Source organism: Sciurus vulgaris, assembly GCF_902686455.1.
Source record: "Sciurus vulgaris genome assembly, chromosome: 2".
Classification (NCBI taxonomy): domain Eukaryota; kingdom Metazoa; phylum Chordata; class Mammalia; order Rodentia; family Sciuridae; genus Sciurus; species Sciurus vulgaris.
Genome location: NC_136462.1, coordinates 186,095,410 through 186,116,881, shown reverse-complemented (window position 1 = coordinate 186,116,881; position 21,472 = coordinate 186,095,410). Strand labels below are relative to the sequence as shown.

The 21,472-nt window shown below is 47.0% G+C and overlaps 1 long non-coding RNA gene across 5 annotated transcripts in view; it reads left to right on the top strand.

Moving 5' to 3' along the window:
• The first annotated feature begins 5,489 nt into the window (after positions 1 to 5,489).
• The window catches only part of LOC306653866, an 85,147-nt gene continuing 69,164 nt past the window's right edge, over positions 5,490 to 21,472 (top strand). For 4 of the 5 annotated variants that reach the window (XR_013761805.1, XR_013761806.1, XR_013761807.1 and 1 more), the window contains exons 1-3: positions 5,490 to 9,647; positions 9,739 to 10,055; positions 12,375 to 12,490. This is a non-coding gene — a long non-coding RNA (uncharacterized lncRNA). The remainder of the gene's footprint in view (positions 9,648 to 9,738; positions 10,056 to 12,374; positions 12,491 to 21,472) is intronic. The other variant, XR_013761804.1, reaches the window with a different exon arrangement.

The following is a 21,472-nucleotide window of genomic DNA, read 5'->3' as shown; positions in this document are numbered from 1 at the left end:
AATGTATACCTAAAACATGTTTATATCTTAAAATCCCTGAGGCATAAATATATTCACAAATATTTGAAAAGTTGTGAGATTAAAAGTCCTAAGGGTTTTTTAAAAAAATTCATTGTGGTAAGAGCATTTAGCATGAAATCTAGTTTCTTAACAAATGTTCAAGTTTTGTCATCTATAGGGCTAACCATACACATCTGATCTCTAGCACTTATTCATCTTGCCAGTCTCCAATTTAAGTGGGAGGGTTCTAGCTGTGGAGAGTGTGAACATCTCCCTCTTCCTCTCTGCCTTAAGCTGACCAGGCCAAATGGCTGCCAAGCAGGCAGTACTCACAGCAAAGAGCAGAGAGACCCTAGGACCAAAGGTTCTTAACCTTGGTTGCCTGTTAGCATCACCAGGGTGGATTTTAAAAGCCCAGGTTCCTGGGCCACACCCCAGATCAACTGAATCAGAACACCCTGGTGCTTGGGCCTAGGAATCAGGGCTCTTTCAAACTCCTCAGGGCCACCAAAATGTAGCTAAGGTTTGAGAACTGCCATTCTGCTGACGCCAAGAACTTCCAGTTTTCTCTTCACTTCTCTCCCATGAGAAAGTGCCCATGAACACCACTACTGTGACTTTTTAAAAAATTTTTACAGACTGCATTTTGATTCATTGTACACAAATGGGGTACATCATTTTGTTTCTATAGTTGTGCATGTAGATTCACACCATTCGTGTAATCATACATGTACATAGGGTGATGACTGTGACTTTTGAATGTGTTTCTTCCCAAATTTAGGGGTTGTGAAATTGAAAGGCCCAGGTGATAGGACTAGTGGGGGAGCTTTAAGAAGTCATTAGAGCTCCTCCCTCAAGAACAGGATTAAAACCCTTATAAAAGAGACTTCACTTCAGCTCGCTTGCCTTTCCATTTTGTGTCATGTGAGGACATAGACTCCTCCCCTCCGGAGGAGGCAATAGCAGGGCGCCATCTTGGAAGCAGAGAGCAGCCCTCCCCAGTAAACGGAACCTGCCGGAGTCTCGATCCGTGGGCTTCTTAGCCTCCAGGAATGTGAGAAAATGAACGTGCCTTTAAAAAGCACCCAGTCTCAGGTATTTTGTTATGGCATAACAGACTTAGACAACTGCTATGTCATTTTCTTCTAAGGAGAGAGAAGGCACCTGATGTGTCAGACCATGAGCTCTTCCAACATTGAATCTGCCTAACAGGGCTGTAGGTAAATACTAGCATCTCCATTTCCAGGTGAAGAATCAGCCACTCAGAGAAGCAAAGTGACCTTCCTAGGGTCACTTAAATCCAAGAAGTGTAGGGTCCAGAAGATGAAGCTGGTCTGTCTCCAAAGCCAGCAGTCTTTCAGTTTCCTTCAGATGCCAACCATGCCAAGCCAGGGGAGGGATTTTGGCTATCACTTCCCTGTCCTAAGGCTGAATTGAACAATATTTGTGCTATTCTATGACCCCAGAGGATAAACATGAGCACCTAGGAGCTAAGAAGCACATTTCTGATCACACTGAATTCTTCTGCAATAAGTTCAGGACTCAAGATACCTGCAGGCTGCACAATCCTGCCTGTGCATTCCTAAGAACAAACTCCATCACTCACACATAAACCCAGATATGCACGTAATTGCATTCAGTCATTAAACAAGTCTTTCATGGAGAACCCAGGATGTACCAGGCACTGTTCAAGTGTATATGCCTGTTTTTGAGGGCAGAGGTGGTTTATCGAAAAGGAATTTAAAAGCTCCGAAGACACTTGGCTTGATTTTGAGCCAGTTTCCCAACTGTGTAAATTCAGCCAAGTCACTTAACTTGAAACTTTCTCTTTCTCGCTGTGATTGCTATCTAGCAGAATCTATGCACACATCTGTCTGGGCATGCGGCTGGAAAAGGGAGCTGCGGGACATTACTCTGCACAGTGTCCTCAGAGTCTCCCCCTGAAGTCATGCCGAGGCTCCGGTGGCGGCAGCCAGCCCTGTCTGCCCTGATCCTTCTCCTGCAGAGGTGTCAGCTTCCATGGGGATCAGGTGTCAAACCAGGATGGCCAAGGCCAGCCAGAGGAGACCCCGAGGCTGGGGGCACTGGGGTGGGCCTGTTTCAGGGTGTGGAGGGGAGCTTGAGCTGCCCTACCTTGCTCTGCCTTGGGCAGGGGGCAGGCGTGGGGGTCCTTCCTTCCTCTTGGGATTCCCCTGACTGCCCCCAGGGCTGAGGCCTTGCCTGTAGTCTCTCAGACAGACAGAAAGACAGTCAGTCAGACAGACAAATGGACATCCCTGCAGAGTAGCCTGGGCTCTGGCCTCCATCCTGCCTGGGTGAGACCCATCCTTATGCTTAGTCCTTAGCTAGTGAAGTCACAGAGCTCTTATGTCCAAAGATGGGCAGATGTCCACTCCTCCTATTTTATTACTCAGGCTTGTTCAATTTTCCTGACTTTTCTCTTAAAAAAAAATCACAATGCATTTAGACAATATTTGTACTTATCAGAGGGTCATTTCCCCTTGGCACTTAACAGGACACTGCAGTGTCACAGTGGAAACAAAAATGTGTTAAATTGAAAGACGGAAATAGGCCTGTGCCCAGAATCACCCAAGACCCTGAGAGAAACACTTTGGCAGAAGTGCTATACCATTTCTGGGCTGGGGAGTGAGCAGACCCAGACTTGCATCTGGATTTCGCTACTGTGCAACTCTGGGTTAAGTTACTTAACCTCTCTGAGTCTCTGCTTCCTTCTTTCTGCTTTGAGTAATGGTCTTAAAGAAACTGTGTTGTAAACCATTGATTTTATGGTTCCTTCTCTGATGTCCTGAAAAAGGTCAAATTCCCATGTCAAAGATGTTCATCAAAATGTTCCCTTCCCCTGTAGGCCTCATCAGCATGGCTATTTGGGGGATGATTTGATTACAATCTACTCCTCTTGACTGTGAACTCCGTGACCAAGGACCTTGTCTGATTTACTCACTGCCTTAGTTCCAGCCTAGCCCAGGGCCTGACACACAGTATGTGCTTAAAAAGTACTTGTTGGATGGTGTGCTCAGGGCTGGCCAAATGGATGCAGTTGGTCTTAGTGATTTAAAACGTGGCCCCGCCAAGAGTTCTTGGGAGGCAGCCTATCGATAGACATCCCAAGAAGCTGACCTATTTTACAGATGAAGGCACTGGCCTCCGAGCCTCCGAGCTGAGCCGCCTCAGAAAGAGCAAGACAGTGTCAGGGAAGTCGCCACCCTGCTGGCACTCTCTCGCGGGGCCTGTGGGAAATCAGGGCTGGTTGATGCTGCCGTGTGAGGGTTCCTGTCTCCCCAGCAAGGACACCGTGCCCACTGAGAGCTGTGGGAAAAGCAGTGTTTCCAGGAACAGAGCCAGTGCTGGAAGTCGAGAAGCAGGGTCCCACTAACTGACTGCCAGAGCTATGGGACCTGAGGTGGAAGTCTGGACGTCCGAGAATAGTAGCCGTAGCACCCAGTTGTCCTGAGGAGTCAGCGAGATCATACGATTCAAGCATCAAATAATATCAGTGACAGTGGATGACAGCACACTGCCCAGATGAAGAATCTGTGGTCCACCCTGCTAACAGTGAGCAAATGAACATAAGCAGATGGTGGAACTGGAATACTCTCCTTTATGGTACGAAGACAGCTGGGAACGAGATAATGCGCGCTCTAAGAAAGACCCGGTGGATTTGGAAAAGTCACCATTTTGCAATAACTGATTCATACAAGGATCATCAATAGAGAGTAAAATGACTGGGTCACTTATATCACCTCAGATCTTTCCCCACAATTTGCTTATGGATCATACAGTGACAATAATGTCTTCACAGAGGAGAAACCTGGGGTGACCACCTTATCCAAGTGATTGATGTCAGCATCACCAGCAACAGGACAGAGAGGACGCCCTGAGGATTCAACATTGTGTCCACAGCAGGCCAACCAAAAATGCTTAACTAGAATCTAACCACGAGGCACCATCGGACAAACCCAAACTGAGTTCTCTATTACAAAATAACTGGCTGAGACTCTTCAAACATGTCAAGGTCATGAAGAACAGAGATAAGCTAGGAACTAGTTCCAGAAAGAAGGAGTTAGGAGAGACATGGCATGCAAATGCAATGTGTGGTCTTTGAGTTGACACTTGAATGGAAAATATAAATGGCTAGCAAAAGCATCATTGGGAGAACTGACAACATTTGAATATGGACCACAAAGTAGATACAAGTATTGCATGTATTTTAAATTCTGGATCTCAATCATTGTATTATGTCTATAAGAGAATGTCTTTGTTCTTAAGAAATGCACTCGGAAGTCTTTAGGTGTTAAGAGGGAGGTGAGACGATTCCCTGGAGGTCTTGGCTCCAGGCTAACTGAACACTGGATACAAGGCTGTGTTCTTGGGGGTCCCCAGAAAATACGTCCTTGGCTGGAGAGGGCATTTGAGGAGTGATAAGGAGTCATTGTCTGCAGACAGACATGAAGTGAAGAGAATTAAACCTCAGAGATGTGACACCAGCCAGGCATGACTGGGAAGTGGGGATTCTTGTCTATGGTAATCCCCAAACTTCCCTCCCCTGCCTATCAACTCCCCATTCCTCAGAGAACAGGCCCAAAACACAATGTTCTTCTGTTTACGTACTATCTATGCTCCCAGTCAAAACCCACCTGAAAATACATTGAAACAAAATTAACTTGACAGGGAAATGGATATTTGAATGAAGCTTCTGCTTAAAACAATAATTTAGAATGTTCCACCACACATCTCCACAAAACCAGGACCACGGGTGGTTCAGCTGAAATGAGGGAATTCATTACTCCCGAAACATCTCTGGGACTCATTTCACAGGACTTGGGAGTTGTGGGGAATGAACGAGGGAACAGGCATCTACCGGGCCCCCAACCTGGGCCAGATGCTACTGGGCCTTTTCATGCACAGTCTCCTTGAATTCTTGTAGATACTCGAGAGAAAATGATCAATGCCCAACTTCACAAAAGAGGAACAGAGGCTCTTTTGAGTCTGAGGGCTAAGACTGAGTCACCCAGCTAGGATGTGCTGGGCAGTGTTTGGAGATGGGAAGAATTGCCGTTACCCTCAGCAAGACCAGAATGGGCTTCCTGGCTCCCTGCATAGCTTCCTGACCTTCCAGTCACAAACTCTGTCCTGTCCCAGGACACGTGGTCCTCTTGAGTGTTCTTACCCATGTCCGGCAGATGCTGGGAACCCAGGGAAAGTAGAGTGAGGAATCCCATTTAGAGGGCTCGCAAAGCTGTTGCTCTAATTTCCTCAGTCATTTTCCCACTCATGCATTCTTTCAACACAAATTGAGCTCCTACTATGTACTGGAGCTTAGAATCTAGAGTTTCAAAATCTGATCTTGGACTAGCAGTCCTACCTGGGAACTTGTTAGAAATGCAAATTCTCAGGCCCCACCCAGACCTTCTGAGTCAGAAGGCTGGGAAGTAAGGCCCAGCCTTCTGGGCCTTAGCAAGTTTTCCAGGTGATTCTGATGCATGCTGACATTTGAAAATGACTACACTCAAGGGCACAAAAAAGTAGTGACTGTGATAACGACAAAAAGGGACAGAGGTACCGGACAACTTGGACCTTTGACTCTTGTGAACAGAGCCCAGGACTATCTTGTGTTGCTCTCATTACTTCCACTACATGTGGAAATCTGCTCCCTTGACTGCAGACTGGGCAGCTTTTCAGAGTATCCTGCAAGTGACGCCTGGTCTAGCTGGCCTGCGTACCGAGGTCCTGCTGGGAGCCCAGGGGTGCCTTGAGGGACTTCAGGTGGGGAAAGCTGATGGAAAAGGAATCAACCAGGACTCAAGAGAGCAAACACCTTCTTAGGTTCTGTCTCCTCGTCACAAAATGAAGCACATCAGTGAGTCAACCAGGATTTACAGTAAACAATGATTCAATCGAGTGGCATCAAACTGGGCAGGGAGTGTGAGAAGTACTTGGGACAATAGTTCACAAATGTGAGTGTGGAAAAAAAATTGTACATTATCGGATTGCCAGGCCCCACCTGCAGATGATTCTGTAGCAGGTCAGGGGAGACCCAGAGTTTGCACAGTGTATAAACCCCGGGGGGGATCTCAGTGCAGGTGACCTGAGGAACATCCCCTGAGAATCGTCTTCTGAGGTGTGCTCACGGGGGCCAACTCTCAGTTTCAGCCATATGCCCAGGCTTGTAACCCGACCATCCCTGGCTTCTGGGCACCTGGGGACGGGCCTGCGGTTCGGTGCGCTTTCTCGGAAGAGGGTGAGTAAGTTCTCTGTCTGATGGGGGATAGCAGGGATTAAAAGGGACTTAGTCTGGCTGTGGAGTGGTTAATGGCCTTCTGTGCAGTAGAGAAATAATGCAGGCCTTCTCATTTTATAAAAGTTGCTTCAAAATCTAATTAGAATGTGAAAGTTGAGATCTCAGTCTATTTTTAAGCAAAGCATGAGTTCAGCCGGAGTAATCAATACTGGAGCTGTGAGCTGCCCGTCAGCCTTCACTGGGAGTGTCCCCGATATGGGACAAGAGGAAGGAAGCGACCAGGCTTAGAGGAGGATGAGACTCTACTGATGTGGGAACAGTTAGGGGCAGGTCATAAAGTCTCCAGACTCTCAAAAGTCCTCTCTGGAACACCTGAAGGCGAAGAGCAGCCAGCTGAAGAGTGGGTTGTGTGTGTGTGGCCTCCTCCATTATTTTAGGGGCAGTAAATATGCCCCATTTTGGCTGCTGAGGGCCGTGTGGTGCTTGGTAAAACAAACAAACAAACAAAAAACACGTAAAGTTTTAGAGCCAGATTCTAAACTGAAGCTCAGCCCTGATCTCTTCCTCATTGTGTGAGTTGGGCATTCTTACAACCTTACTGAACCTCAGTTTCCCCATTTGTGAAATGGTAGTAATAACACTGACCTTGAATATAATTAAAATCATCATGGTGATAATAGCTAACATGTATTGAGCATTTACTATGCGCTTTCTGTACATGTGTCAATGCACTTGATCTTTACAACTTACCCCCCATGAGGTTCAGGGAGGTAAACAGACTTGCCCTAGTAAACCAAGGAAAGCATTCAGGATAGTGTCTGGTACAGAGTTGGTGTTCAATTCAGATTTGTCTCCTTCCCTTTCCCAGGGGACTACAAGGAAGCTCATTTTCAGAGGATGGAGAACTCTCTCCCTCTGTATTTCCCTGGCAGGCAGAGATGGCTGCTGGCTGGTCTCCTGAGCCAGATCAAGGGTTCCAGAACTGCTGGTGAGTTATTTCTGAGACTGGAGCCATCGAAGGCAGAGCAGGCAGTTTTGGTAGTGCCTGCCTGAGCCACCAGCATGCACACCACCCAGAGACCTGCGTGTGATCACTGTGAGGCTGCTTCCCAGGAACATCCCACCCAGATCTGCCTTCTTCGAAGAAAAGTAACGCAAAAGGCCATTTTTCACTTTTAAATAGCTTTCATTCTATGTCTTAATAAATGCACGTTTGTTGATTTGTGTAAGCATGATGTGGGAAGTCTGCAAATGGATGTAATCTGCACCGAGGGCACATGTAAGCACCAGCGAGCACTTTTGAATAATGAATCCCTCCCGTAAAAGACGGACGCTATTCATAATAATTCCTTGCTTTTCTCATTTTGCGGCGTACAGTAGCGATTAATCAATTTGCAATGTTATGTCACCCGCAACAAATTGCTAGCACCAAGACAAATTTATTGCTTTATGATAAAAGAACTTGTTTAGGTAGAAATAAATTAAATTTGGGGGGTTGTGATTTGGGTTTGGGGTTGATGTTCACATAGGTGACCCAGAGAGAGTCGGGTGGGGAGGTGAGAGGTCCAGGTGATTTCTGCCTTGACCTGGCACCCCAGGGAGGAGGACCAGTGCAAGAGGGACCCCGAGGCAGCAGGCACTGCCCGGCTTGATGGGAGAGAGTAAGGCAGGGAACGAGGTGGTTCTTGGGAACATCTTCCGGGCTCTCTCCATCAGTACGTGTAATTTGGAGCTTTTCACAGAGAGGTTTGGACATCAGCAATATCCCAGGGAAACAATCCTCTTCCCCTTCTCTGCTTCACCTGGAATTCTAAGATCCCAATTTACCTCCAGTTGTGGGTGAAAGGAATCGACGTGATGGTAACCAGGAATGAGGTTCCAGAGGTCAGAGGGTAAGAGATGCCCTGAGAATTTTTATTTATCAAGGGTTCCTGGTATATTCAAATAGGGAAGAATAAAAAGACCAAACAGGATCACCAAAACTGGTGCAATAAATATTTCAGTCAGCAAATGAATGCTTTAAACACATCCAAAATTTAATTTTGAATAATTGTGCTTTCAACATGGATGCTATCAAATCCTCAATGCGAGGCCTCTCATAATACAAAAGTTGGACTGATGGGTGTCGTGGTCTCCACTATAGTAAGGGTGGCTCGGGGACATGCAATACCGTTTCTCTCTCTCTGTGTTCAATTCACTGAGCAGCAGCTCGGGGAAGCACTTTGCCCAAGGACTGAGTCAGGGGTGTTGGAAACCACGCACGTTCTGTTTGTCATTAATTTATACTCCATTAATTTGGAATCTGCAGTGGGATCAGGGGCTGATGTATTAATTCTGCCCTCCCCCAACACACACACACACACACACACACACACACACACACACACACACACGGGACCAAGGCTTCTTAAGCAATCCGCTAGATAAATGACTTGTAAGAAGCAGGTTTCAGTTAGGAACCAAGTCGGTCTCATTGCCCCTATAAAAGGATTTCTCTGGCCCGGCTCATCAAAATCCTCTCCATTTCTGCTCTCACAGCAGGTCCTGGGACCACCTACCTGAATACCCTAATACACCCTGTTCACCTGCCAGAGGAGGAGCACCCCATGACTCCCCTGGGCCACAGTCTCCATCATCCATGTCTCATTTTAGCCTTGGAAGGTATGTGTGCAGAGTCCTGCCTGGAGAGTCCCGTGCAGCCTTTCTGCAGTGTCTGAGTGGCCTCTTGGCTGCCCCCCAACCCAGTGTCCACATCTAGAGCCCAGTGGACCATGCGGAGCAGAGAACTCAAGCCTTCGCCAACGTACCCTTTGCACTTCCTCATGACTGGAGGGGCCCAGAAGGGTGCACAACAGCCCTGGGGTGCTGGACTCACCTCGTGACGGCTTCTTTCCCTTCCTCCATGCTGCCTGCTCGCTGGGCTCCGGTCTGCCCAGGTTCCCTTGCATGCCTGTCCGAGCCTGCCCACTCCCTGGACACTTCCTGGCCAGGGGTCCCGGAGCGGCTGCCAGCCCTCTGTGGGGCTGCTTTCCCCTGTTCCTGCTGCCAGCCCGCTGGCTAATTCTGATTATTTCTCTTTCTCCTTGCTCTCTTGGGCGCCTTTATTCCTGACCGTGCATTTTCTCTGGACTCGGGATTTAAAAAAAACCCACACTGCTAATATCCTTGTCAGCCTTTTCCTGAATCATTGCTGCGTAGCTCCAGGGAGACACGGGCCAGTGCCTTCTGACTGGTGGGCTCTGTCCCTGGGTCTTCCTGTCCTTGGGGTCCTGGAGTCCCCTGTTTTGGTTCTCTTGACCCCTGAAACCAACACTCAAAGGCCTCGATCTTCTGAGAGAAGCCCAACTACAGGAAACGAATGGGCTGAGGGCTGCGGACCCCCTCACAGGTGACATCTCTTAAATGCTGTCTATTTTTTTAAAGTTTGAAGTGCTTTTCTTCATATTATCTCATTTGCTGTTGTTGTCTCTGTTTTACAGGTGGGCAAACTGGACTTCAGCAGGCATAATGATTTGCTTAAGGCTGCACACCTACCAAGGATCAGCACTTCGGTCTCCACATGCATTAACTGAGGTATGAGGGAGATAATCATCCCATCTGACAGATGAGGAAACTGAGGTTCAAGCTGCTGCAAAGGCTTGTCCCAAATCATTCAACCATGAGAGGTGGTACTAGAAGAGGGATTCTAGCAACCAACATCTAGGCCAGAGCTACCAAGCTGAGTTCCGCTCCTCACGCCAGCCCTGGTCATAGGGGCAATGCCTAACTCTGTCCTGGACTGTGCATGAAAAGCCAGGTCAGTCTGGGCAGGGAAATACCCACTGGAAGGTACTCAAGAGCCCCATCTCCAAGAGTTGGCAGTGGCTGGGGAGGGGTGGGGTATCCTGGTTGCTTTGTTTTTATGTGAGCACAAGACTTTATGGGATTTCTGGGGTGCAGGCCGGCTCACTGTCCTTGTTCCGCACACTGGCCCATCTTAGACTGCTCTGGAATGACAGACCAACTCAGATTGGTTGGTGAGAGACTTCCCACCGTCAGAGTCTCAGGAAGAAGGCCCTGTTTAGTAAGTGTCCCCTCTCCCAGGCAACCCTCCCTGACTTCATGACAGAGCTGGCTCTCCCTCCATTCCTAGTGACAGGACCAATTGCTGCCCTAGCTTCCCTCATTTCAGCTGAGTTGTGGGCGTAAAACCCCTCGCAGAGGCATAAGCCCTTCACCTGTGTGTAGACATACCGTCACATGCCCACCCCCACCTACTCCCAGAGAGACACAGAGACACTGTCGCAGGCAACATACACACACGCGCGTGTGCACGCGCTCACACACACACACACACACACACACACACACACACACACACACGTGCACCTGCAGACAAGTGCAGGCCCAGAGGGAGACAGAGTCTGTTCAAGTCTATGCATGTTCAGGAGACGTTTTCCAGGACACGTGCCTTCCCTACCCCGGGTATTGTGTGTGTGTCCTCCCTAGACCAGAGGCCGCGGTGACTGGCCTGCGAGGATCGGACACTTGGCCTGCTCAGGACGAGAGCTTGCTGGGTGCTGAGCTCCGGCGCGGGGGCTTCAGCCTACTCCAGCGGGGGCCTCTCCGCTTTCTTTTTCCCAGACAACCTGGCTGCGACTATCTCTAGGAATAATCTGCCCACATCACACTCCCAATCAGATAGATGTCCCTCCTGTGGGCCTCGGGGCCACTGTCACACCGCAGCTTGCTGTCTCAGCACTTTTTCAATGATTCCTGAAGGTCACCTGTTCCTCTCTCAGTGGTTTCTCCTCCTCACTGCTGATCCTCTGCTTCCCCGCAGATGGACACCTTCCCAACCCTTGCCTGCCCAGGCTGTTGGCCCAATGGACTAGCAGGCTAAAAGGGGAAGGAGAGCCCAGGGGCCCTGCTGAACTCTGATGTGTCCCCTGACACAAAGATACTGTGACTTCCGGGAGGGAGCAGAGGAACAGAACACAGGTCCTGGGGTCTTAAACCCTAGCATGGCCCCTTCCCTGCTCTGTTACTTTGGACAGTCACTTGGTCTCTGCCAGCCTCAGTTTCTGCTTCTGTAAAGTGGGTATAACAATTTGTACTTTATAGGATGGTTGGAAGAATTAAATGAGGTTCAACACATGTAAAAAAAGAAAAAAAAAAAAAGGACTTAAAGTGCAAAGTACTCTAAAAATGTTAGTGCATAGATTGTTGTTAAATAAATTGCATAATCTCTATCCCCATGGCCTCTTAGGCCTCTCTGACACTCCAGCAGGGTCTGATAGGAAATTTGAGGGAGAGGCAAAGGAGGGAGGCGAGAGATGATGCAAGGCTTGGAGCCTTTCTTGCAAAGTAGGAGAAAACTGGGTAAGGAAGTGGCCTCCTTCACGGTGGGGTGTGAATCTCCTGGACTCAGTGGCTCTGGTCAGTTATTGCCTGAAAGGCTAAGGTGGGTGGATCACCCTTTTCCCAAGAAACTGAGAGGAAGAGAATTTGTGGATAAGAAGCCTTACATGGGCCGGGGGCAGTGGTACATGCCTGTCATCCCAGTGGCTTGGGAGGCTGAAGCAGGATGCTAAGCAACTCAGTGAGACCCTGTCTCTAAAAAAATACAAAATAAGGCTGGGGATGTGGCTCAGTGGTCGAGTACCCCTGAGTTCAATCTCTGGGGTGAAAAAAAAAAAAGAAACCTTACATGGATAAGGACCACATTCTTGCTGGTTATTTTCACACATATTATTCCATTTAATTGCAAAACAATCCAGGAAGGATTTATTACAATTGAAGACGCCGAGGTGCAAAAAAGATAACAGCCCCCGAGTGACTGAGCTGGGAATTGAACCCTCAATTTCTGACTTCATATGTCGGGCTGTTCCCCAACCTCCTGGCCACTGTTGGAGGTTGAACAGCAAAAAGATGGGACCAAATTGAAATGAAGAAACCAGCTCCTTGTCCTCAGAGGCAGACGCTGAACAAATCCACCCTGTAAACAGTGTTTACTACGAACAAATCTTACGCCACAGAACAACTTAGACAAGGACCTGGTTTATGCAGCTGAATATGAAATATGGCTTGTGTCTTAGAACATTTGTATAAAAAGACTATTTCTTTACTGTCACAGCCTCAAAGCCACCTCTGCATGGGAGTACTGACTTTTCACCTGAGCTTGAAACATCAAGCTGATCTGGAAGGCAGAAGACTGGGGAGATTTTCTGTGGACTTGTTGGAGGGCTTCTGGTAAGTTCTGTTCTTTCCCCGAGCCTCAGTTTCCCCATCTTTAAAACATGGTTTTTGGGGGTGATTTCTCTAACTTCTAACTGCCCCCCAAACCATGGCTATATTCTTCAATGTAAACCCATTTTAGGTTAACAAAATGTTCTCCCAACTTGTGAATTTCCTGAATAGAAATTACCTAACAAAGGTAACCACTTAGCATTTGGTTCATGCACATAGTAAATCTACGAATGAATTCACATCAGGTGTAGAAACCATGTTTCGAATGTTTGCTGGGACCCAACACTATGACTGTCAGAAAAGAATGTTTAGTTTCTGAATTGTCTGTCCTTGTCACTGATATAAGTCCTGACTTTCCTTCATTTAGAGAAGGCAGCAAGGTTCCCAGTCCGAGAACTGTCCACCTTTGTCCCTGCCCCAGTCAACTGAAAAATCTTTGTGGGATTCTTCTTCTTCCTTCCAGAACAAAGTGGGGGTGGGGGCAGACACCAATTTTGGCCTCCTTTGGAGGAAGACACAGCCCTGGAAGTGCAGTTTCTAGGCTGCTTTTTTTTGGGGGGGGGGCGATAGAAGTAGGAGGGAATCAGATCTGATTTCTGCTGCCAACAAATCAATATGTTGACAGAGCCGCTATCCTTGTGTCCATTTAAACACCCATCCCCGCGTGGGATTCGGGCTGACCGACTCCGTTTGCCAAATGCAAATGCATTAACCTTCCAATTGGGTAATCTAATAAAAAGGATCAATGGTCTGATTCGGTGCTTATGGAGTCATTTACTGCAAGCGAGAGCAATTTAGCCAGGACCCAGATGGGCGGCTTGGGGGAGCAGAGAGATGGCTTCAGCCGGCGGTCCTGGCTGACTTCCCCAGGCATGGCCCGCTCCGCCTAGAGAGGCCGGGCCGAGCGGGCCAGGGAATGAGGAGGGTGTTCTTCATTCATTACTGCCACTTTAATCACTTAGAGGTTCAATTAAGTATAAATCATTAGTGGTATTTCAAGTTACTTTACCCAGGCCCGCGCGTAACACACTTGACTGGCGGTGGGGAGCTTTCTGTGACTAGATTTAGCGTGCGACTGAACAAGGCAGTCATATGGGTTTTTCTGCTATGAAATTGATAAATGAAGCGGGCATTCGAGGTACAGCAGTAATTTCTGTGGTGCAGTCAAGTGCTCGCTCCCTTGTCTCCTCTAGCAATGAGGGCATGGGCCCCTTTAATACGGCGACTTTCCCCCGGGGCCCCAAAGGCCAGGCTGGGCCGCAGGCTTGGGCTTGATTTCCTTGCAGAAGTTCCCAGAGCGAGGCTCGCTTCATTAGTAGGAATATACCTGGGGAGAAAAATGTAAAAGAGGTGGAAGGGGAAAGGCAGGTCCCCTCAAACTGGTCTGCTGGCGCTGATGCTGTCACCATTTTCGCAGAACAACAGCAGGCAGCGCAAGGATACGACCGGGCTTCTCTGTGTCTCCTTCCCGGGTTCCCAGGGATGCCGTTGTCCCCTGTGGCCGGCATCCCTGTCTGGAAAGCATATTTTCTCCTAATCGGTTTTACAGCTCTTTTAAAGTAATATGTCAGATCATTTTCCCCATATACATAGTTAATGAAAGTAACCCTACAAATTCATTTTAAATAGATGGAAGTTGTTATAACCCTGATCCAGAATTTATTACATTCATTACAATCTTGCTGAAGTAGGTAATGTAATGGACTATTACTTTTATTATCTTTTTAATCCCTCAAAATTATTAGGAACTGACTAATATTTGGCATCACCCTGTTAATGTTTAAACAGAAATTGATACTTTAATTCGTCTAATAAATGATGGGGGCACTTTGAGTGGAAACAAAAGCCTGATGGGATTTATCTCGATCAGTCCCAGAGACTTTTAAGTGGGACTCGGGGGTCCGAGTGCAATTTTTTCCAGGCAGAGTATCTTCATCAAGTACTCAGAAAGGAGAGAGGGGTAGAGATGGAGTGAGTGACAGGGAGACCCAGACAGACAGCACTGACAACCGGGTGGGAAAGAGAGGGGGAGAGATTCTGCGGGTCTCTTCAAGTTCCAGTTCTGATTCACGAGAAGCTTCCGTTTGCAGCGAGCTCTGCGCATCCTTTTCTGTCTGCCCTTTGTCTTCCCCTCCCCTCCTTCCCAGATTAAAAAGATTTTTCTTTATAACCACTCCTGTTAGTAATCAGCTTTATGGCTAAGAATTCTCAAGTGCTCTAGAATCTGTGCGTTTTGGCGACAAATGATTGGGCCACGTTCTCCTAGCAAGGAGTGGAGACCTGGCTGGCTCCGTGGAAAATAATGACAGCTGCTCAATTTGCAAATTACCAAACCTCACCGTGAAGTGGGAGGGGGCGGGAGGGGACAGGAGGGGGCATGCTGTCCAGGCTCTTCCAGAGCTCTGCGTCCTACCGGGCGGTGACAGAATTTAGGAGAAATTAATCTCCCGCACTCTCTTGATTTTTTTTTTTTTTTTTAACAAGGCAAAATGCAACACTAGTCACTTAAAGACAATAATAAAGAAAATAATAAAAAAATCTGTTAATCCTAGCAGGGTGAGAGGGACAGAGTCCTTCCCATTCCGACTTGGTGATAAAAGAGGAAGGGAGATACGTGGGGGAAAGGAAAAGCTGGCATTTTGCGTCCCTCCCAGGCAAGGGTGTGTTTTCTAACAAAGAAAGCTTCCAGTTTGCAAAGTCACTAATTAGTGCAGAGAAGCTCATTAGAATTTAAAGCTGCTTTACTGGGTAGCGTGGCTGTGCTCTCTCCAAATGCCCTGAGTTTCCAAAGCAAGAAAAGTATTGATTAAATTGACTCACATGAAAATGTGCCTGGTTTTGTGCCAACCCCGAGAGAGATGGGCTTCTCGATTTTCAGAGAAGATCCTGCCGGGTGTCCTGTGGGCCGCGCCCAGGCGGGTGGGCTGGGAGGGCACCCTGCCTGCCTGCTCGCCTTAGTCGAGTCGAGGCGGCTTCTGACTGCCCATCACTTGGTTAAAACCCATTTTGATCAGTGGGGGGAAACCTGCCCCGCGCCAAGTTCTCTCCCCAATGCCTTGCAAATTGCGCTGGTTGCTTTCATCAACCCTGATCTGACAAGGGCTACGCGTCATTTGGGGCTTGATAAAGAGACTAAAAGGCAGCTTCTCAGCATGTTTATTTTTAATAGACATAAAAAATGAAAACAAAAACAGAAGCTTTCTCACTCCCTGGAACCCTTGTTGACGGAAAAGCACCAAGTATACAGAAGTAGCGATGCACAAATGGAGATCCCGGAAAAGTCTCCTCGGGCACCCAAGGCCAGCTTCAGAACTGAGAGAGTGGGTCCCGGAAGGCTCCATCACTTCCTTCTCCAATGTGACTTGCCACGTGCCATGCATAGGCATCAGCCGGTTGAGCCGTGGCGACACAGCCGAGGGGGGTTCTTTTTGTGAGTGCAATAAACTCTGCCTCTACCTCATCTATGAGAATTGCAACGTTGGGATGGATACCATGTATTCTGGGTGCATCCTGGGAGGTTAAAATCCCTCCCATTTTCTGACTCTTTACCTCATAAACATAGCTCCTCCCCGCGGGTTCACCAGATGTCGATGCCACTAAATAATTTCTCAGAGACCATCAAGGCAGGAAGCATGTAGCTTTAAAGGTCAATTTAAAAATACTCACATCAAATGTGACAAAGTGCTAATGTCTTTCATACAAAGGGCTCTTTCAAATTGATCATAAAGCTATTAAACTCCCAACAGGAAAATGAGGAAAGCATATGAAAAAGAATTTACAAAATAAAAAATTCAAGCAGCTAATATTTATTGCATTTACTATAAACTGATGTCATTTACATAAGCTTCTCTCATATTCTTTACAAAGACCCTATACGGTAGGTGTTACTGTCTCATCCCTATTAAAAGATGATGAGAAGTTAAATAATCGCCCCAAGATCACACAAATAATATGAGAAGCCAGGATTCAGAACAAGGTGTCTTGATTAGCAGGGACTCTTAACTCTGCTTCTGTCATCCCACAAATTCTCAGATAAAGTCATATAATAAGACTGGAAAAAAAGAGTTCATGTTTACTAGTAATGGAGGTATGTTAATTTAAAACAAAGATTCACTTATCAAATTGGTAGAGAATTTTAAAATGTTAGTATTCAGTGTTGGCGAGGATGAGTCGAAACAGGTATTTAAAGAATTTTTTTTTCAGTTGTCAATGGACCTTTATTTTTATTCATTCATTTATATGTGGTGCTGAGACTCAAACTCAGTGTGTGAGGCAAGTGCTCTCCCACTGAGTCACAATCTTAAATATAAATTGCTGTTTGACAATAACTATCAACAGTCTTAAAAATCTATGAGTCATTTTTCTCAGTAATACTACTATAAATAATTTATCTCAAGGAAATAAAAATGTAAGCAAAACTTTATTCACACAAATCTCCAATGTTACTGGAAACAGCTAAATGTCCTGTATTTAGGGGAGTGGTTAAGTGTATTATAGCCCACCCATTTAATGATGTTGGTAACAATAAAAACAAAGCTGTCAAAGAGTTTCTAATAATGTGGGGAAATGCTTATGCTAAGTGAAGAAAGTCAGGCCAAATGCATATACATTAACTGTGCCAAATGTGGGTTGAAAGAAGAATGGAAGGAAACAAAATGTGTAAACAAAGGGTGTATTAGTTCGTTTTTTGTTACTACAACAAAACACTGGAGACAGACTAACTTTATAAGGAAAAGAGGTTTATTTAGCTCACAGTTCTGTGGATTCAAGGGCTCAAATATGATTAAGGACCTGATGGACAGTGGCATCACAGTAGCATGATGGCATGTGGAAGGAAGAGATCACATCACCAGGAAGCCATAGAGGCTGAGGTTCCATGGTCCCATCCAAGGGCATGTCCCCAATTGACCTAAAGCTCTCCTACTAGACTCTTCCTCTTAAAAATACCATCTCATTATCACCATGTGGAGGACCAAGCTTCCAGCGCACGAGCCTTTGGGAGACACGTGGAAACCACATCCAACCCGTAACAGGGAATGTTCTGAGTGTGATGGGATTATGCACATCCATGTCCTTTTATTGTTAATATTTCCCACATTTTCTACAGTAGCGTGGGGAGGAAGAAGACATCTTTTATTACTTTTATAGAAGTCAACTTAACTTAAATCTTGGACCTAATGGGGATGAATCAGCAGACCTCCCAGAACACCAAATTAACCTAAAATATGGGGTGTGTTTGTTCTCTGGACACCTAATGACAGTGCTGTATTCCTCTCAGGCCGTCCCTTCATCTGTAACATGCCCACTCCTGGGGTTGTCCTGGGGACTCAATATGTGTCCAGGCCTGTAACACTGCTGGCATAGTTGAGCGCACAGAGTGGGCACTCAGCTGATGGGAGCAGGGGCGATTATGGTGACAGGGGCTGCTGGTTTGTTACTAGGAAGGCAGCTGCGCATCCAGCAGGCACTGGGAAGTGTGTATGGGCTGGTCTGTCCTGACAGGGCTGAAAGCATCTTCTGTGGATGATGGTTCTAGTGCTGGACCTGAGCTCCTGCTGCCAACCAGGTCTTCACAGAGGCCAAGAGGGCGCTCCTCAGATGGGCCGTGAACCTGTGCGCAGACCCTCACTTGACCCTCACACCCTGGGTGTCTTCTTGGGACCTGGCCCCAAATTGAACTTTTTCACCTACAGATTTCCTTTACCCATAACTTTGAGATGCAAGTTTTGTTAGCATCTCTGCTGTCTGGGACTAGAAGTCACCCTCCTGGGTAGCAAAGTTGGAACTGGAACCTAGGGTGATCTGGCTCCAGAGATGTCAGAGGAGAATGGCAGAGGCTGAGAACAGAAGCTCTGGAATTGGAAAGACTTGGGGTTTTGACTTCCCGTGTGGCTTTGAGTAGTGAATTGATGTGCCTCAACTTGCTCATCTGTAAGACCGGACTTGCAGTGCTTGTATTTCGCACCATTATTTCACAAAACACTAAGAAAATATCACAAATGAAATTATGGTACAATCCTTTCTTCTCACTGAGAATTTCAGTTTTATAATAATGGAAAGAACTCTGATTTTTTTAGACAGAGATTTTTGTCACAAGGCCTTTGTACACACACAATAAGGGAAACCTAAGGGAAATAATTTGCTTAAGACCTTCCTAAAACCTACAGGAGCTAGTGTTGTCCATGTCCACGTTTTTCAGCACCCTCTCACCTTCTGTCCAATTGCTGGACTTAGTGTGGTTAGCATTTCTTTAAAACCACTCTCTGTCGTCCTTGGGATTTGAAGCCGCTGCAAGTTTTGATGTGTGTTCCCAGATACGACCATGAAATGGGGACTGCTTGCTGCTGGTCCACAGTGATGCAAGAGGCATCTCCATTTCAGAGATGTGAAAACAGTCGTCCGAGGCAAGTGTATGTGGTAGAACTGATGAGATGCAGTGGGCATTTTCACAGGCTTGTTGGGAACATTAAATGAGGATGTGCTTGGAAGGACTTAGACCAACAGAGTGGACACCTCGTGGGTGCTCAGTACACCAGCATCGTCATTGCTACTGCGTCTGCTCTTTGGGATGTACTGCATATACAGGTAGCTCTGTGGGATCTGGCTCCAGATTCTGAGCCAACATGCATTACCGCGTTGCCTTGGGGTAAAGCCTGTCTGTTCCCCTTTCTACCTCCTCTCTATCTGCTCTCTCAACCTTTTCTCTCTCCTCTTCTCTGTCTCTGCTTTACCTGTCTCCCTCCTTCTTCTTCTCCGCCTTCCCTTTCCACCTCCTCCCTGGTTCTTCAGCAAATAAATGGTCCTGTCTGGCTCTCTTGTAGGTTTAAAGTGAATGGAAGCATCTTTTTGAAAAGCTCGTTCAGTCTGACATTACTGAGTGGCTCGGGGCAGGGTCCTTTTCTCTCTCCTCTCTCTTTCTCATAGTCCTGTTTGTTTGGTTAATGATTTGCAGGGCTGCCCCTGGGCCCTGAGCACTCCATCCCACACAGAGGCAGCTGGGCTGTGCCCTCCGTAGGAGGCCCATGGCTGGACTGAAGTGGCATGTGGGTCCTGCTTCTGCCGGCTGTGGGAAGACGGGCTTAGGGGCTGCCTAGAAGAAACCGTTTACGATTCTTTTATAAAAGAAGTTCACAGTCTTTATGATGAGCCTTGTATGTGTATTTAATGACATTAAAGTATCTGATTATGTGCATTAAGAAGAGGTCTGAGAGCTCGTTGGTGTCCTTGGTTTTAAGTGTACCTTAACTGCCTGCAATGAAAGGAACAAGACAAAAAACGCGCCGTGGCAGCATCCTCGTAAATTCTGTGCTGTAATTGACACACCTTTGCTGACACCAGGGATGGTCCAGGCAGGTGGGCATGGGGAAGAGGAACAGCACAGTGTTTCTCCATTTTCTCATGGGCCTGGGTGCCAGACGATAAAGAAGAGGAGCCAGCCATGCCTGCTGGGCTTTCTCTTCAGTCAGCACCCAAATCTAGGAAGGTGCAGGGACTGGAACTGGCCTCCATTGAGCATCTGCTTCATATCTTGCACTGTGCTAGGCTCTTTATGCCTATTACTGGGTTTAACCTGCACAGGTAGCCCATTTTCCAGATGTAGAAACTGAGTCTTGGCAAAGTAGTGACTTGCTCCGAGTAGGCAAATGTCAGAGCTCTTATCTGAAAACAAGTTTTTGGGTGCTAAGGCTTCAGTCATCAGCACAGGCACGGGGTGCTGAGTTTGCACTGACTCCCGCTTGGGGGAGAGTTAATGGAGAAGGAGGAGAAACAGGTGCTGAGGCCTGGGGAGTACAGGCCTTCGCTTTCCTCCTGCCCTCTGGGCCCCATTGCCTGGGAGGCATGCATCGCAGTGGAAACAGAATCAGGACAGAAAAAGCCACTTGAAATGAACTGCGCCCAGACAGGCCGCCATGGTGGCGTGATTGATACTGGAGCATGTAGGTGTAATGAAACTGATGCCGGCTTCTCTGCACCTGTGATTTATTGAGGACAAATTTAAGATGAGAAAGGGCCCCATACCAGGAGCTGCATCTTCCCCTCCAAGGGAGGGTGGTCATCCATCACCAGCCATTGCAAGGGCCCATTGCAAGCGGCTCATCAGATGAGCCAATAGTCTCTTTGTTGGGGTTCCTAACAAGTGTTGGATCAGCAAAAGTCTATTTATGCTGGTGGACCTTTCAGGACCAATTTGTAGTGGGTCACTGATTCTGCTGGGGTATTATCTTCTTTACTACTCGGGCCAGTTGGGGAACGCGGCAAAGATTAATGGTTTTGGCTGCTGACTTGCCGCCGCAATCTACTGCCTCTGGACCAAAGATTAAGTTTTTTTGTGTTTTACCAGAAAGGGCCCACCTTGCGTGCAAGATGCGCTTTGATTTACTGACTTGCTATGGTGAGAAGAGTCATGGAAATGTACTTGGTGATACCAAGGATTTGGCAGATGACTGTTAGACTGGGCATCTGCGCTTTTCACCCTGAGTCCCTGGGTGGCAAACCGGCAGCTCCTGGTGCCATGGTGTGGATTCTGCAGACCCTGGGATCTGGGGAACGAAGAGCGCTCCCTTTACTGCATGCCAGACCTGTGATTGGCACCCAGAAGCCAGCTCTGAGTTCAGAGAAGTAGGCAGTTTCTAAACTTTACTATTTAAAACTGTGTTGTTGTTGTTTTTTTTTTAAAGTAATAACCTTTCCCTATTAGTTGGAAAATTATACATGCTATACATGCTATGGTAATACCTTGTGGAGGAAAAATATTCAAAGAGCAAATAAAATCACACATAAGCCAACTGCACAGTGATTTGACTGTTAATATTTTGGTTTGCATTTTTGTCTGGAACTTTTGCCATGCACAGATCCATCCACGTGGTTTTACACGATTAAGTTCATACTTCTTTTTTTCTTGCTATATGGTTTTGTAGTCTGCTTTTTATAATGAACATTATCCCTTAAGCATTTCCAAATATATTCATTTTATTAAGCCATTCT